A 16,987-nucleotide genomic window follows, 5' to 3' on the forward strand; every position below is an offset into this window, starting at 1 on the left:
CCCCCTCGAGATAAATGTATCCCTGAGAGTCTCCGTAATGACCCAAAATTAACCTGTAAGCCCCACCAGCTCAGGGACCAGGTAACTTCCTGGAATGCTGGGAGTTGTAGTTCTTGAAAAAATAATAAAGCCTCATGGGAAAGGACAGTGGCCTATAGGTTTGCCCTTTATAAGCCCCTGTAACACATGGTTCGGGGCTATTCTCAACTGGGAAATTCTAGGGAGTGGTCCTGACCAAAGTCCATCAGGATTTAAAATTTAGTAAAGCTTGCTTTACATTTGGCCCAAAATGGTAGAATTGTTTTTCTTCCAGAAAATCTCAGGATTAACATCCCATAGTCTTAACATTTCCAATAGTGGCCAACATTAATCCCACCCATTTATTTATATTAGCTAGGACTTTCGATTTAAGAAAAAAAGTATTTTGTTTTTGTATATGTGTGTGTGTGAGTGTATATGCTTGTGTGTGTATGCAGGTACCCACCCACAGAGGCCACAATAGGGTGTCATACATACACACACACACACACACACACACACACACACACACACACCCGAGTTGATGTTAACTGCATTTATGAGCAGACTGGTGCTGGGATCTGAACACAGGTCCTCATGGCAGAACAGTAAGCACTCTTCAGGACTGAGTCATCTCTCTAGCCCAAAACATTGTTAACAAACAAACAACAAGTTCTAAATCTCTAAGACCGAAGGCATCTCTCAGCCGTGAACCCCAGTTAAAATTTTAAAAAGCAAGTTAACCTACAACCAGTACACAATGGCAGACATTTCTATTCCAAAGGATGATGTAAAGAAGGATTGTCAATCCCACCGGGCAAGAATAAGACCACTACTGTAATTCTGATCCAAATTTGAAGCAAGCTTTAATTAAATATTGGTCAGGATTCTGGCCAGGTCCTTTCCTGGGTTCCCAGAAAATGGCGACCCCATAAAGCCACAGTATTTTTCATTAAGTCCAGTCAGGGGAAGGCATACATCCTAGCATCTTTCCTGCCTATGCACCTCCAGCCTACATGTGATCAAGTACATCTAGTGCAGTTGGGTCAAACAAAAAAAAAAAATTTGGGGGAGGGCGCTATTCCTTAAACACTAGCCTCCAGCATTTCAGGAAGTATCTATCCTTGGGTGGGGGGTGGGGCTTACAAGTTAGAGGCATTTTTGTTTCATGGATCTCTTAGGGAGAGTAATTAAAACATACAACATAACTTTGGCTCTCAAAGGATCACCACAGCAATCGCTGTGAGAGAGGAAGGCTTCTCTGAGAATACGGTGTCTTAGTAAGCTCCAGTGGCTTTGGAAACCCACTGCTACCATCTTGCTATTAGGAACCCTGTGGCCTCACTCTTGGACCAGCTCTACTTACTGGCTGCTGCCGGCCAGATGTTCTGTATTCCTGGGGTCTCTGTTGTAACTTAGGCTTCATCATATAGCTTCATATACTCTCTTTCAGGGAGAAGGGGTCTGCTCACAGGGATCCTGCCCCCGCCACTCCCAAGTCTTCCTTTGAAACTTGGGTACACCCCCCCCAATTCTCCCTTCACCCTTGCATTCTGCAAAATCAGCTTGATGAAAACAGCGTCAAGGTTTGCCACCATTCAGTAGCAGCCTGACCCCCTGTAGATTACAAATGCAGCAACCTCTGAGTGCCTTCATCTCTGAGCACAGTGAAATGAATCATGGGGAAACAACTTCCCAGGCGGCAGTGTGTGAGCAAGGTGCCTCCTGGGTGCACTCTTCTCAAGGAAAAGCCCGGGATGGGTGGGGTCCAGCTAATTCCTAAACCGCCCTTAAGACATCTTTGCTATTGTCCTGATTCAAAGTACTTGACTTCTTTTTCAAAGATGCTAATCTCTTTAACAACCACACCCTGTTTGTATAAAACTTAGAATGTTCTCCTTTTCTGGACCAACTCTGCAGTTTTTAAACCTGCCCTTCTTTCCAACTCTTTTTGCTTTCTCTCTCTCTCTCTCTCTCTCTCTCTTTTCTAGTGTAAACCTGGCTAAACACAGTATGCAATATCCATGCCACAGCCACATACCACACAGCCTTAAAAAGTCCTTCCTCTGAACTAGTGATTAGTTAAAATTCAACCTCACTCAAAATCTCATGTTTCAGTAAGGAAGAACTCTTCCACATTATATGAAGGGCTGCTAGTCCAATCCCAGGGACTCCTGTTCCCATCTGAAACCTCATGAGTCTCAGCTCTCTCCATTCCTGTCAGCATCTGGTCCTCTGAGCTCTCACAAGAATGTTGCAGTACTCTGGGCTTCCCCTAATCAGCAGCTCTAACATCTTTTAGATTGATGTAGCAAATTGGTTGCAAAGGCTGATACACAACACGGCCAGGTTTGGTCACAGCATCTGCATCACTTCTTGGCATCAGTTCTTTGCACTGGTTACTTTTGGGTTGCTTTGACCAACTTGTCTGAGAGAACATCTTGCAGGGGATAGGAAAAATGTGTTTTGTTCATAGTTTCAGGGGGTTCTATGCAGGGTTGCTTGGTCCATGTGCTTGGGCAGAACATTATGGTAATAAAAGCATATGATGAGGAGGCAGTTTGCATCATGGTGGACAGGAAATACAGTGAGAGACTCCTGAGGACCCCGCCCCCTGTGACCTACTTCCTCTAGGTAGATCCCATCTTCCAAATTTTTAGAAGCTCTTGAAATGACACCACCAAGGCAAGAGCCCAAGTTCAAGCCAGGACACTCTAGACATATGCAGCTGATATAGCCAGGAGGCTTAACAGAAGTTGTGAATCTCACATCGGGAAACTGGACATCCAAGACTAAGGCGCTGCAGGGGTGGAGTCTCCTGAGGTAGGTATTTCTGGGCTTGTCTAGAGCACCTTCTCTCTGTGTCCTCACATGGTCATCTTCTGTACACACCTGCGTCCTGTTCTTATAAAGACTAATTTCTCCGACCTGACGCAAAGACCTAACTCTTACCTAACTTCATCAATGGTTCTTTCCAAACAAAGTGACAGTGTAAAGAACTGAGGACCAGGACCTCAGCGTGTGGATTTGGGAGGACAGTTCTGATCATAGCAACCATGAGAAATTCCAATGACCGCTCCAGCAGCAGCATGAGATGCAGACAGCACGGATCCCTGGGCCACCAGACACATCCCTTCATTGCAGTCTTCAGGTGAGAGGAAAACAAGCCCTCGCAGCATTAAGCTATTGAGATGTGGAGGCTTACTCAGTAAGATCGAAAATCCTAGCTCTAACTAATACACCAGAGATGACATCATCACCCACCGTGAGACGAGCACCCAGGCAGACATCACTAATCCACCTCAGCACTGTGCTCAAGGTAGCCAATACCAATGGATGTGTGGAGTATAAGATGGTTAGGACCCCTCAAGCTCATTGTCACCCAGGAACTTAAGCCATCTGAATCTCCCTATCAAATGACACAGACATTACTATCCCCCTTGGGTGTATCTGATATAGCCTCCCTTCTTGGCCTTGTGGGTGCTGTGGTGCCGAGTGGCCCCCTCCATTTCCTCATCCACTCCACCTCCATGGTTCTGGGAGGTTAAGCTCCCTCTTAGCAGTAGTTTAGTAGAACTGAGTAGAAACTTGTTCCTAGGTAGATGCTGGAGGGGGCAGGCTGCCCCACGTGAGCTCATTTTTTCTCAGGGTGTGCCCAGCCTCAGACCCAGGAAAGGCGATTTTACTTTTTGGCTGGAGCTGGAGTCTTGTGTCGGCGGTCAGATCCCTCTCCCCAAGTCTGTCCTGGGGAAGGGCCTGCCTGGGACACGGGCTTCAAGCAGACAAACAGAGTGAACATGACTTTTTACAATGGGGCTTTGATCTGCCTAATGTCACAAGACAGGCTGGGGACAGATGCCAGGCTCTGATGATTCCTGGTTCCCACAGGAGGGCCCTGTGCAGGTATTCACACGGGAGCATCTTGGCAGGCCCGGGCCTGGGTCGGTGCCCATCATAATCAGGTTTTGGAAAAAACTGGTGGGTGAGGTATGTTTGGCTAGGGCTCCGCCTTCCTCTGGCCCCAAGGAAGTGACAGGAGGGAAATGGGGAATGGAGGAAGCTGTCCCCACCGGCACAGGCTTGGTTGAGAGGGGGTGCTGGGGGGGGGGGGCTGAGATCCTGAAATCTTCCTGCTGTCAAGTAGTGTGCAAAAGGAATTCTTGTGGTCAGGGATGGCAGTGGGAGACAAAGGCTGGGCTTGCATCCCGGACAATATACACTCTGTCCTTCCCAGTGGAGATCTTTGCCAAGGCACTCAGAGAATGGGCTGCCACAGAGCCCAGGTGTATCCAAACCACTGGCCCTAGAAGCACGTGAAGAGGCTGGGGCTGTAGGGATGTCCACAGAACGTTGGTTTCTCCCGTGCCCATGATTCCTCCAGGGGCCCTTCCTCATGCTGTCAGGCCACATTATCCTCACCTGTGCTCAGGAACAATAGTCACACCTGGGACTCACTCCCATCCCCAGGCGATGGTCCAGGCGGACACACAGCCCACAGTTCCCTGCCTGCAGTTCAGATTTTCCCAGCAGGCTCCCCTGGGACAGCACAACCCGGAAAGATAAAGGGATGGTGGTTGGGGCATAGGTGGCAGGAAGCTGGTCCCTCTGCAGACTCAGAGCCACCATAGAGGTTCTTCCCTTTCTTGACCACTGAAGCACTTCGTAGGTGCTGCCCTTTCCTGACAAGACCACTCCATGGTGGCTTTGCGGGTAGGCAGTGAAGTCAGCTCTGAGGTAGAGGTACAACTCTGTGTTTAATGCTCACCCAGGACTCACTCACCAGCCACTGTGTCAGCATTCGCCGTTCAGCCCTCTGTCACCTTCTGAGCTGTCACAACCAGCCTCGGTAACCCACATTGCTGGGCAGATCCTCTGACTCCCTGGGCCCCAGAGACTACATGAAACCCAGAGTCAGTCTCCCCTGGATGACCCTACCAGGGGATGTCTGTTGATGTTGGCACTTGGCCAAGGGCAGAGCCTCCGGACTGGAACATGAAGAAGCATCTTGCCCAGTGGAGTCTTGGCTGTGTTTGGAAGTTCTGCCACCTTCTGCCAGGAACCCTGTTTCCTGGGGGAAAGAATGCTATTGCCTAAATGGGGCTGCCAGGGGACCCCAGTGGGGTTCTGTCAGCTGCTTTGATGCTCACACTCCCAAAGGCAAACATCCCCTGCCTCCATGCTGCAAGACCTCCCTCAGAGGGTCCCCAGGAGCCATGATCTGCTCTGCAGTGGAGTGTGGTGGGATCTGGGCTGTGGGACTGTCCCATACACGTTCAGAGCGGAGTGCCATGGACAGTGTCAAGCATCTGGACAAAAATGACCAGGCACACCAATAGCCAGAGACTCCAATGCAGGGAAAAACCAGTCAAAAGAAAATGACCCACCAGTGACAGATGGAGGATACAGGAGCCAGGGACTTCGAAGGCTGTTAGAGATGTATTCAAGATCCTGGCCTAGAGGCTCAGGGCTGTCAGTCCAGCTACTAGCAAAGCTGAGGCAGGAGGATTGTAAATTCAAGGCCTAGGCAATGTAGTGAGACTGTGCCTAGATTAGTTAATCTTTCAGGTGCTGTGATCAACTACTCTGACAAAAGCCATTTAAGTGACGACAGGTCTATTTTGGCTCACAGTTCCAGGGACAATTCACCTGAGGTATTTGACCGCATTGTACCTCAAAAGTAATCTTAGATTTATTAAGATTAGTAATAATGTAAAAAAAAAAAAAATCACTGGGAAAATTCTGGAAGAAACAGAACCGAAATCTTTGTGACCTTGGATTAGGTAAATATTCCACATCTATGTCTCTTGAGGCACAATCAATAAATGTATTTACATTTTAAAAATCTAGGGTTGGAGAGAAGACACGGCAGTTAAGAGTGCTTACTGAAGCCAGTGGAGATGTGTGCAGTGGATCTCTGAGTTCAAGGCCAGCCTGGTCTACAGAGCAAGTTCCAGGACTTCCAGGACTACATAGAGAAATCCTGTCTCAAAAACAACAGAATGCTTGCTCTTCAATCATAAGACCTAGGTTTCAAATCCCATATGAGGTGGCTCACAGTGAACTGTCACTCCAGCACCAAGGGATCAAATTCCCTCTTCTGGCCTGCCTGGACACCTACACACACACATACACACACACACACACACACACACACACACACATATATAAAAGAAAAATCAATATAATGCCTCTCTCTGTAGATATAGATGATGTAGATGATATAGATCATAGGCATAGACATAGATATAGATATATGATGAAATCCTTAAATAGGATGTCATCAGAACTAAAAATGTCTTCTGCTGAATGAAAAGACAAGCCCCATGCCAGGAACAAATATTTGCGAGCCATATAATCGACAAAGAATTTGGAACTCTCAGCAATAGGAAAGTAAGATAGATGATTGACAATGAGCCAACTCTCTGAATAAGGTTTTCCCCTGAGCTAGAGATAAATACATGTGAATGGCTTCACCTCCACCAGTCACTATGACAACCAAACCAAAACCACATTGTGATAGCATGATGTGTTGCGATAGCATGATGTACCCCTTAGAGCGGTCAAACAATTGATAACTAGTTGTTTATTCTTTGGGAAGGGGCCCTCACAGTACAGTGTGCTTTGTTGATGCAGTTTCAGGAAGGTATATGTGTTTGTAGAATGTACGGAAGTTAGTTCAAGCACTATGGGAAAGAGCTGCTTATAAAAGTATAAACTTATCACAGAACTCTAAAATCCTAAGACCTGTACCCAAGAGAAAGGGACACATGGAGTATGCTCAGGCATACTCTTGGAATCTTGTGTGTGCTTTTAGGAGGAATTGTGAAAACCTGCAAATGCCCCTTACAGTATCCCACTGAATGGAAGAACCTCCACAACAAATGAACAAACAGTGGGACATTTGATAGAGTACTATACAGCAGTGTAACCAGAAGGATGTTTGATAGAGTACTATACTGCAATGTAACCAGGAGGACGTTTGATAGAGTACTATACAGCAATGTAACCAGGAGGACGTTTGATAGAGTACTATACAGCAGTGTAACCAGAAGGATGTTTGATAGAATACTATACAGCAATGTAACCAGGAGGACGTTTGATAGAGTACTATACAGCAGTGTAACCAGGAGGACGTTTGATAGAGTATATACATCAGTACAAACAGAAGGACATTTGATAGAATACTATACAGCAATGCGAACAGAAGGAATATTTATATACTTGTTGCTACATGATGCCAAAAAAGCTAGAAGCTGTAAGATTCTGTTTCTATGATATTCTGGAAAAGGACAGATTATAGGTACAGAAAACAGATAGGACTGTGTCCTCCACATGTGGAAACCCTAATTTTCACTGTTCCCTTATCTGGAGATAAGGCTTTGAGGACACAAAGTAAGGTTAATAGGGATTGCGAAGCAGTGATTTTCAACCTCCCTAATGCTGCAATCTTCTAATACAGTTCCTCCTGCATGGGTGGTTGGTGACTCCCACCAACCGTAAAATTATTTCATGGCTACTTCATAACTGTAATTCTGCTTCTATTATGAATAGTAGGGTAAATCTATCTGTGTTTCCCAATGGTCTTAGGCGAGCCCTATGAAAGGGATCTTAAACCTCCAAAGAGGTTGCAACCCACAGGTTGAGAACAGCTGTTGTAAGCAGTCCTAATCCAAGAGGATTGGTGTATTTACAAAAAGAGTGAGAAGGCTGATTCTCCTCCGCATACACCTCAACAGCAAGAAGGCCCTGACCCAAAACCAGGTGAGAAGCCGCCTCAGACACCAAGACTGATACTGTGTGGATCTGAAGACTTCATATGTCCATAACCACGGGCCAAGGCCCAGAGTCAGCACATCCGTGGTGCAGCAGGGCTACTGACCCAAGCAGTTCCTCAGGGGCAAGTGTGGGACACTACGAGACATGAGTGATGGAAGGACTGTGTCCCTTGGCATTCTACAATTCTATGTGCTTGTCAGAATCCAGAGATCTCAGGCTGGAGAGATGGCTCAGGTGGCACTTGGCAGGGGATCCAGCTCAGTTTCCAGCACTCACGGTGAGCAGCTCAAAACCACATGACACTCTGGTTTCAGGGATCCAACATCCTCTTCTGGTCTCCACAGGCACCTGTACTCATATGCACCCCCGCTACATACACACACACACACACACACACACACACACACAAACACAAACACACACACACCTACACACACACATAAGCCTTAAAAAAATTCACATAACTTACATAAAGAACCTACGCACATGAACTGTCAATAACAGAAGCCAAAGAGGAAAAACCACCTCTCTCACAGAAAGACAAAAGCAAGAGAGGCAGACTCAAACAAGAGACTTCAGGGTGTGGCAGGAAGCTCTGAGCAGTGACAAGAGGTCACCTGCAGGGTCACCTGCAGGGTGGGGGTATTGGGAGTGTCAGAGGGAGGTGTGGCTGAGTTCAGCCTCTGGAAGGAAGACGGCAGCAAGCAGAGCAGGAGGTACTGGGGACATGGCTCAGTCTTGCCTGACAAGAATGAGAAGCCAAGTTTGATTCTCAGGATCCACAAATAAAGAGCCGAGCTGGTGGCACATGCTAGGAATTCCATTGTTGGGGAAGCAGAGGCAGGAGGATCCCTGGGTCTCCATGACTACTAATCTATCATCTGATAGACTGGTGAGCACCAGGTCAAAGAGAGAGCCTGTCTCAAAGGAGGAGGATGGTGAAGGTTGTCCTCTGGCCTACACACACACACACACACACACACACACACACACACACACACACACACACACTGTGGGTATGCATATGACCACTCACATACTCAGCATGTTCATGAGATAGATAGATAGATAGAGAGAGAGAGAGAAAGAGAGAGAGAGAGAGAGAGAGAGAGAGAGAGAGAGAGAGAGAGAGAGAGATACCTAAACCTCAGGATGGGTGGGAGAGAGACTCAGGCTGAGAAGGAGGGCTAGGAACACTCACTCAGAAGGCCTCCAGCTCCAGGCCTGCTGGCTGTACAGGAAGCAGAAACAGCCCTGGAAGATGAGGAGGAAGACTGCAAGATGTGCACAGTGGCTTCCTGTCAACTGTCACTTGATGAGGGGCCTTCCAAAGCTGATGCTTACCTCAGAGCATCTATCTGGTGGCCACCATAGACCAGTATCAACCTGTTGAGTGTGGGATCTTTTAGGGCAGGCTCCCAAGCCCAGAACAAGCACCCAGCCTCCTCCAAGTTGAGCTGGGAGATGTCACTCTCCTGCTTCTGCCTCACTTCCCAACAGCCACACAATGTGTGGCTTGTGGCCTTGGCGTATGTGAGAGTTGCTTCTGCCTGAAACTCTTCTCTCCTGATACCTTTGGGCCTCACTGGCAGCTATTTCTGAGGGCTTTCTCAAATCTCTTCCTTTAGTGCAGCCATCCTGACCACTCTAGCTAAAGCAGTACCCACACAGATACCTAATGACCACCCGCTCATACCCAGATACCCACACCTTCACCCTCACAAAGATATCCAGATGCCCACCCAGACACCCATACTCTCATCCAGACACCCACATGTCCTCAGAACAAGGGCTTCATGGGGGTCCTTCACAGCCTAGCCACACCCTGTCTACCTACAGAACTGAGCTCAATATGGGAGCACACAGCTCTAAGCTGTGGGTCCCAAGAGGTGAGGAGCAAAGGGTCTTGGGAGCTAGCTACTATGTCTACAACTGTTCTAGAAGCTGAGGCAGGGGTATCACCCTTGGCTGAGTCACCTTCTTCCCTCTCTCTCTACCTGAGGTTCTTGTTCAAGTTCTCTTCTTCTTTTGAGAAGACATCTAGGATCTACTTAAGGAAGGGTTCCTTGGAGCTCCCGCTACACCATCCTCAGTTAATGTGTGGATCAGGTACTGTGGCAACTGCTCCCCATCAGTGCTTCTTTGGAATGTAGCTGAGGACTACCCTTGTCAAAGACCATATCACAAGTCACCTCCGCACCTAGCACCAGAGCTGCTCATCTGTCCTCGACAGCCATCAGTTGAATGGAAGATGGATGGAGGGAAAAAGGATAACCTAGATTCATAGGTGGGAAGATGGGTGGAAGATAAATAGGTGGTATAGGTGGTATAGGTATATAAAAATGGTATAGGTGAATGGATAGGTGTAGGGTTGTGGGTCCCAAGTCTACTCTGCCAAAGGGCTCAGCCGCCCAGGGAGGCAAGATGAGGGAAATGACCATGCTTACCCTACACTGGGTATTGGGCCATAGGGAAGCCCCAGGACGCTGCTCTTGGGGCGAGGGAAGCGCTGTCTGAGGTGCAGTTCAGCTGGAGCTGGCTTGGAGGCTGGGGCCATCTGGTTCTCAGGCCCTTGGACATTCTGGCTCTGCTGGAAGCAGTAGAAGAGCTGAGAAAGGATCCTGCGAGGGCTGGATCTAGCCTGGGGCAGGGGGAGGGAGGAAGAGCTCTGGCTGGTCCCTCGGGGAAAGTCCTTGGTTTGACAGCGGTGGCAGGCTTGAGCTTGGGCTTGGTGGTGGCCATGGCTGGTAGCACAGAGAGGCCTTCTATGGGAGGTTAGACGGCAGCTCTACAGGTGAAAGCCTTTTCCATGGCTCCCCACGGCAGATCCCGATGAAAAGAGGCAGTCCATGGTTTTAAGACATTTATTGTCATGACAGAAAGTGGCTGAGTAAAACCATACCCCACTTCTCAGGACGGGCCTGAGGTTAAATACCTTTTGCAGGGAGGAATGTCTGGGAAAGAAAGCTTAATGGCTAAGTCCTCCAGGCCTTTAGGAACCTCATTAAAATGGAGATCTGTCTTGAGCCCACAGGACCACAGGTCACATCCTCTACCTGTGGAGGGGCTTGGGGTGTTTCCCTTACAATACTGGTGGACACAAGTCTACAGGGGTGCTGCTGCTAGTGACAGGGTCCTGGTGCCCAGGAACAGACAAAGAGCCCATCATCCCTTCAGGGTCTCCAGGGCTTTGAGCCTTAGCTCAACTTGGGACCAAGCTACCTTTCATGGTCCCATAGACAGGAAGGCAGCTGAATGAATGACTGGATGGCTAAATGAAAACACGGATAGATACATGCTGGATGGAAGATAAATGGATAAGTATACAGTTGAGTGGATGCATGGTAGGGTGGATGGGTGGATGTACAAATGGACAGACAGACAGATGGATGAATGGATGGATGATGAATGGATGGATGGACAGATGGATAGATGGATCGATGGGCAGATAGTAGACATATGGTTATTGGAGGAGATGGGTAACTATAAATTTTTGGGTGCCTGGCTGGATGGGCAGATGGACAACAGACTCTTGACTGGAGGGAGGGAAAGAAGGAAGGAGGGAGAAAAGGAAGGAGAGGTCAACTGATGCATGACTGGATGCACAGACTGCTTTTTCTTGTTTCCACAACAAGGTAGCCTCTTGGGATTCTTGGGGTTTTAAATCCAAGAAGAAACTCAACAGTACTCTACAGAAATCCTACAGCCAATAGTGCCCCAAAGTCAATAACAACTGAAAGCTCCCAGGGTTGTTCTAAGGGCTTCCTGGCAGCCATGGCACAATCACCCCAGGGTATGCAAACCCTCTCCCTTATGGCATACACATTCATGCTCATACACATGGGGACATGGCCGAGAGATGGCCATATTCCCCAGACATCAGGACCTTGCTCAGGGGTGTGTGTGAACCTGGAAAGCAGCACAAAGCCAGCTTCCTCGGGTTTCTTGTTCTGGGCAGGCAAGGGCGCAGTCTGGAGATGGCGGGGTGTGGGGGCAGGGAGCCTTTCCATCCCTGCTCACCTGCTCCTGCCATCTGGTCCTGCAGGCCTCCCACAGCCCTGCCACCCCTCGACCCTCCTCCCTCCTCTCTCTCCAGAGACCTCTGTGGGTTCTGGAGGTCCCCACAATCCTTGTGATCGTGGAACTGAACACCTGGGACAGCTTTTGCTTCTTTTAGGGTAATAAATGGCACCTGAAGCTGGTCCTCCTTTGGGAAGGCCATACCCCACAGCCACCACCGCATCTGAGGTCCCAAAGGGACAAGGAAGAAGTAGTTCATTTCTTAGTGGACCTTGGGCCTAGGGACTGTGGTGGTGGCTTCGACTTCTGGGAGCCCAGGACTTATAAGATCCTCATGGTTGATTATAAAAGCTGACCCCACATATTTTATATAACTTAAGTGCAAAGGAAAAACCACAGCACATACATTTTATTTTTAAGAGTTATTTATGTTACCTTTAATTTTCTGTATATCAGTGTTTTGCCTGCATGTATGCCTATGCACCACTTGTATAACAGGGCCATGGGAGGCAAGATGATGGTATTGGATCCCCTGGAACCAGGCTTACATACAGCTGTGGGGCACCATGTGGGCACTGGGAATCAAATCCTAGCCTCCTAGAAGAGCAGCGAGTGCTCTTAGCTGCTGAGCCTCTACAACAAATATATTTTAAAGAGTTGTCTGAACTATAAATGGGGAACTCAGGAAACAGCAATGTCATTCACACTCTGCAGCTCTGCAGCCTTTGGAAGGTGCCTCCGTCTCCCCTGGCCGCATTTTAGTTGCTCATTGGTGTGACAATGATTACACACCGTCCCTTCCACAGAGACAGTGCAGCCCGACAGCCTGCCAAGACTGGGGTGTGGTTAGCTCTGCTAGCTTAGCACGTAAGATGTCCTCAGGGCAGGGGCTGAAGCGATGGCTTGGTGGTTAAGAGCTCTTGTTGCTATTGCCAAGAACAGGGGTTCACTTCTCGGCACCTACATGGTGGCTCACAACTGTCTGTACCTACAGTCCCAGGGCATCCCTGGGATACCATCTCAGCACAGCAGACAATAAGAATCCCAACATCCACTGGGGAGAGGGCTGAGCACTATGAAGGGCTTGCCTTGCGAGCATGAGGACCTGACATACAGTTCACATAAGCCAAGTAAGGTCCAGTACCACTGTGGCAGACACAGGAGGGTCCCTGGGGATCGCTGGTCAGCCAGCCTAGCCTGCTCAGTTCATCCAGGCCTTTTAGAGACCTTGTCTCAATAAAGCATATGCATCCTTTGTGCACCATGCACATGTAAAGACAAACACACAGAGACGCGAATAAAAATAATACTGATTTACTCATTTTTTATCACACAGGAGAGTTCCTTAAGCTCCACAGCCTTCTGCTAATAGTGGCTGCATCTGGGATACCCGGTCTGTTATTAGTGATTATGCCTGAGAGGTCCCCTGTACTTGCTTGCTGGAGAGGGAATCTGTCTGTTCAGATCACTCCTTTCTTCCCCCCATCACCACAGTTGGGCACCTCTGATACAGAGAGAAGCAGGACATAAAGCCTGGTCACTTCAGACCCGAGCAGGAAGCCCAGCAGTGAATCCTAGCATCTCTCCTTGAGGTCTACAGAGAGGCTAAATATGAGGCCCACCTGGGGCAGGTTATCCCAGAGCCCTCCTCATGGGCCCAGAGTGTCCCCCAAGGAAAGCCAGGAAAACAGAGCCAGGCACTGTGATGGACCTACACAAATGTGGGGCCCTCCAAAAACTTCATGCGTTGATAGTCTGAGGGTACTTCCTGCAAACACCTAAACACGAGGGTCTCCTCAATTTCTCTCCCCAGGTCAGAAGCTGGCCTGACACCCAAGGGACTGGCCTGAGGTGCTATGGAAAGAAGGACAGAAGGTGGCAGAAGAAAAGTATCCTGGTGAGGGTGTGGCCCAACCCACAGGTCCTGGGATTTTGGGCCTGCAGTCATTCATTCACACCCTTGAGTAAGGCATTCAGACCTGTAATTCCAGACACTACCAGGTGGAGGCACTCGGTCCTGTTGTGAGATATTCAAGCATCTTGGTAATACAGAGAATGTGGGCTGGTCATGACAACCTGAGTTGAATAAGCATCAGAGAGGAGTTTAGTCAAGTGTGAGGACTGATCATGGCCCTCACTTTATGGAGATGAGAGAAACTGTGTTTCCCTAAGACCCTATCTCATCTCCTACCCAACTCCCAACACACACTGACCGCAAAGTCTACCACCGTGAGAGTGTCCAGAACCAAGCTCAGCATTACTCAGGCAGGAGGGCTGTGGTAATGGCGAGAGCCTGGAGTTCTTCAGAACAGCTTCACATGACTTCTCCTGCCTTTCTAGAAAATTCTGTCACCCCTCAAGCCTCTGTGATTTCCTCTAGATAATAAGCATCCAGTAAAGCAATCTCTCCCATCCCTCTTGGCTCCAGGAAGCTGTGACGGAGCCAAGCTTCCCAGAAGCACAGCAGAGTGGCCATGTCTGAGGCCAGCAAGGACTTGTTCTTAAGGCCTCTCTCTGACTCAGGTCACCCCGAGTCTGGGTTCCAGGTCTTGCCGTAGCTCGGCTCATCTTCACTCAGGGACTCATCTTAAACCTGCAGTCTATAGCTGGGCCACTTGCCACGTCACACACAGATCTTAGGCTATCCCACTTCCAGGATCCCACTGTTCCTTACTCCTTATCCCAGGCTTTTCCGGTTCCCCACTGACTTGATATAAAGAACCCATCTTCCACTCCAAGGGCCTCTGTTTGCAACTGCCCAAGAGGATCCTATCCTCAGCTTTCCCCACTGAAGAGTGGGTTTATGAGAGCCTCATACGGAGGGTAGAGACAAGTCCACAGGACTATCTAAGTAGGAAATCTGACCCATGCTGGCCCACACTGTCCCCCACCACCATTCCACACTGACATGCCTCAAAAGAGGTGGCTAGATACTTTATCATGTCCTCCTGCTTCAATAACGGGGCACCTTCTTTCAGTGGGAGCAGGAGAGGGAACAGCTGCTTTGTCAGCCACAGTCTGACCCCAAACTCTCCTTTCCCTCATGACCGCTTAACAATTAATGCACCTCAGTCTGCTTTCCTAGTACTCATGAAGCCTCCAGGATCCCATAAAACAGGAGCATGGCAGTGCATGCTTGGAGTCCCAGCTTTCAGAGGTAGAGGTAGGAGGATCAGAAGTTCTAGGCCATCCTCAGCTACAGAACAAGTTCAAGGCCAGCCTGGGCCACCTGAGACACTATCTCCAAAACAATGAGTAATGTCCTGGGATTGGGTGGATGTGCTGCCCACACCCGAGCCTGGGTTGTGCACACACTTGGTGAGTCTCCACCCTTGAACTTTGAGGGTAGATGCGATGGGCTCACGACCTGTGGGACCCAGGGGCCTGCGGGGGTCCAGCCTGCTGATGAGGAAGCCCTTGAGAATTAAAACATGCTCCCAAACCCTTGTTTGATTGCAAAGACCGAGATAGGCTTCAGGCGCTTGCCTGTTTCTCTGGGCGGATGAAGCTCATGGGCAGGCCAAAGCTAAGCCAGCAAAAGAGGGATGTGGGAGCAGATCAGGTGACCTATGTAAGGGGACCCACGTGTCCCCTTCCTCCCACCACCAGCCTGACTGGGGAGGTTCTGTGGCTGCCGGGGCAGGAGTCCAGATGGGGCCCAGTAAATACTGCACCATAGAACACACTGCCTTTGATATTCTATCTCCCCGCTCGGGCTCAGTTTCTCCTTTTGCCCCCTTTCAGCCTTATGCCCGGCAGAAGGCTGGAGTGGGTTTCTTGTAAAAACAATCTCCAAGCTTCTTTTGGCTGTGATCGATCAGTGAGCAGCGCTGTGGGTGTGGGCAGAGGCACAAGATTTAAGTTTTCAATACAAGATAGAAGCTGCCAGTGTTGAGGCAAGGTTCCTCCTACGGTTTCTGGAAAATTCACTTCAGTCAAAGGGAACATGAACCCACTGGGGAGTGTGTGTGTGTGTGTGTGTGCATGTGCGTGTGCGTGTGCGTGTGCGTGTGCGTGTGTGTGTGTGTGTGTGTGTGTGTGTGTGTGTGTGTGTGTGTGTGTGTAGCTGTGCTTGCACCTCTGCACACATGCACAGAAGTCAGAGGAGGGTACTAAACACTCTGCTCTTTCACTGTCTGCTTAAGGCAGAGTCTCTTGCTGAGCCCAGACTCAGGATAAGAGCCAGCAAGCCTCCTTTCTCCACCCTTGTGTACACAGACCCGTATCTAGCATTTTATGTGGAGGCTAGAATCTGAAGCAGGTCTGCATGCTTACTCACCAAGCCCTGTCACCTACACACCCTCAGACCAATTCTCCCATCCTGAGAGTCAAATCTGATCAACCCGGTTTAAATATGAAGCAGTCAATATCAAGTGTGCTATTTTTACAAAAAGAGGAGAGACTCCTAAAAGGAAGCTGGAGTAACTTTCCTGACTGTGGGGTCGCTACAGAATTACTTTGTTCGCATAGAGGAGGTGGCAGGGTGGCCTAGAGCCTGAAAGCCTCCTCTGTCCTCTGGTGGCTGAGACTCTTACTCCCTCATCCAGGACCAACATCCTCATCGGCAACACTGGTGTCTGAGGATGGTGGATTTGGAAGCATGAGCAAGGGGAGGCCACACTCTGGGTCACAGAGCACTCTGTGGCAATTTTAACTCAAAAAAGATTCGTGCCAATCAGAGTGCTGCCTGGCTGAAGTGGGACTGGATTAAAGATACAAGCATGTGACATGCAGAGATGAACAGGCTTGACGGAGAAGACCGAGGGACACATTTCCAAAGTGAAGGCCACCCTACCCATGTTTGCACTGAGTTAGACAACTTCGAGATCCACTAAGCAGGCTGCAGAGATGCGCTAATCGCTCCATGGAGGACCCAAGTTTGGGTGCCAGCGCCCATAGCCTGTGGTTCACTACACTTACAATTCCAGACCCAGGGTATCTGATGCCCTCTTCTGGCCTCCTTAGATGCTGTGTTCATGCGCATACTCTATACACACACACACACACACAGAGAGAGAGAGAGAGAGAGAGAAAGAGAGAGAGAGAGAGAGAGAGAGAGAGAGAGAGACTTAAAAATAAAAGAAGTTCTTAAAAAAATACCTAAGTGGCCGGGCGGTGGTGGCACATGCCTTTAATCCCAGCACTTGGGAGGCAGAGGCAGGCGGATTTCTGA

The sequence above is a fragment of the Mastomys coucha genome, unplaced genomic scaffold (assembly GCF_008632895.1).
Source record: "Mastomys coucha isolate ucsf_1 unplaced genomic scaffold, UCSF_Mcou_1 pScaffold21, whole genome shotgun sequence".
Lineage (NCBI taxonomy): Eukaryota > Metazoa > Chordata > Mammalia > Rodentia > Muridae > Mastomys > Mastomys coucha.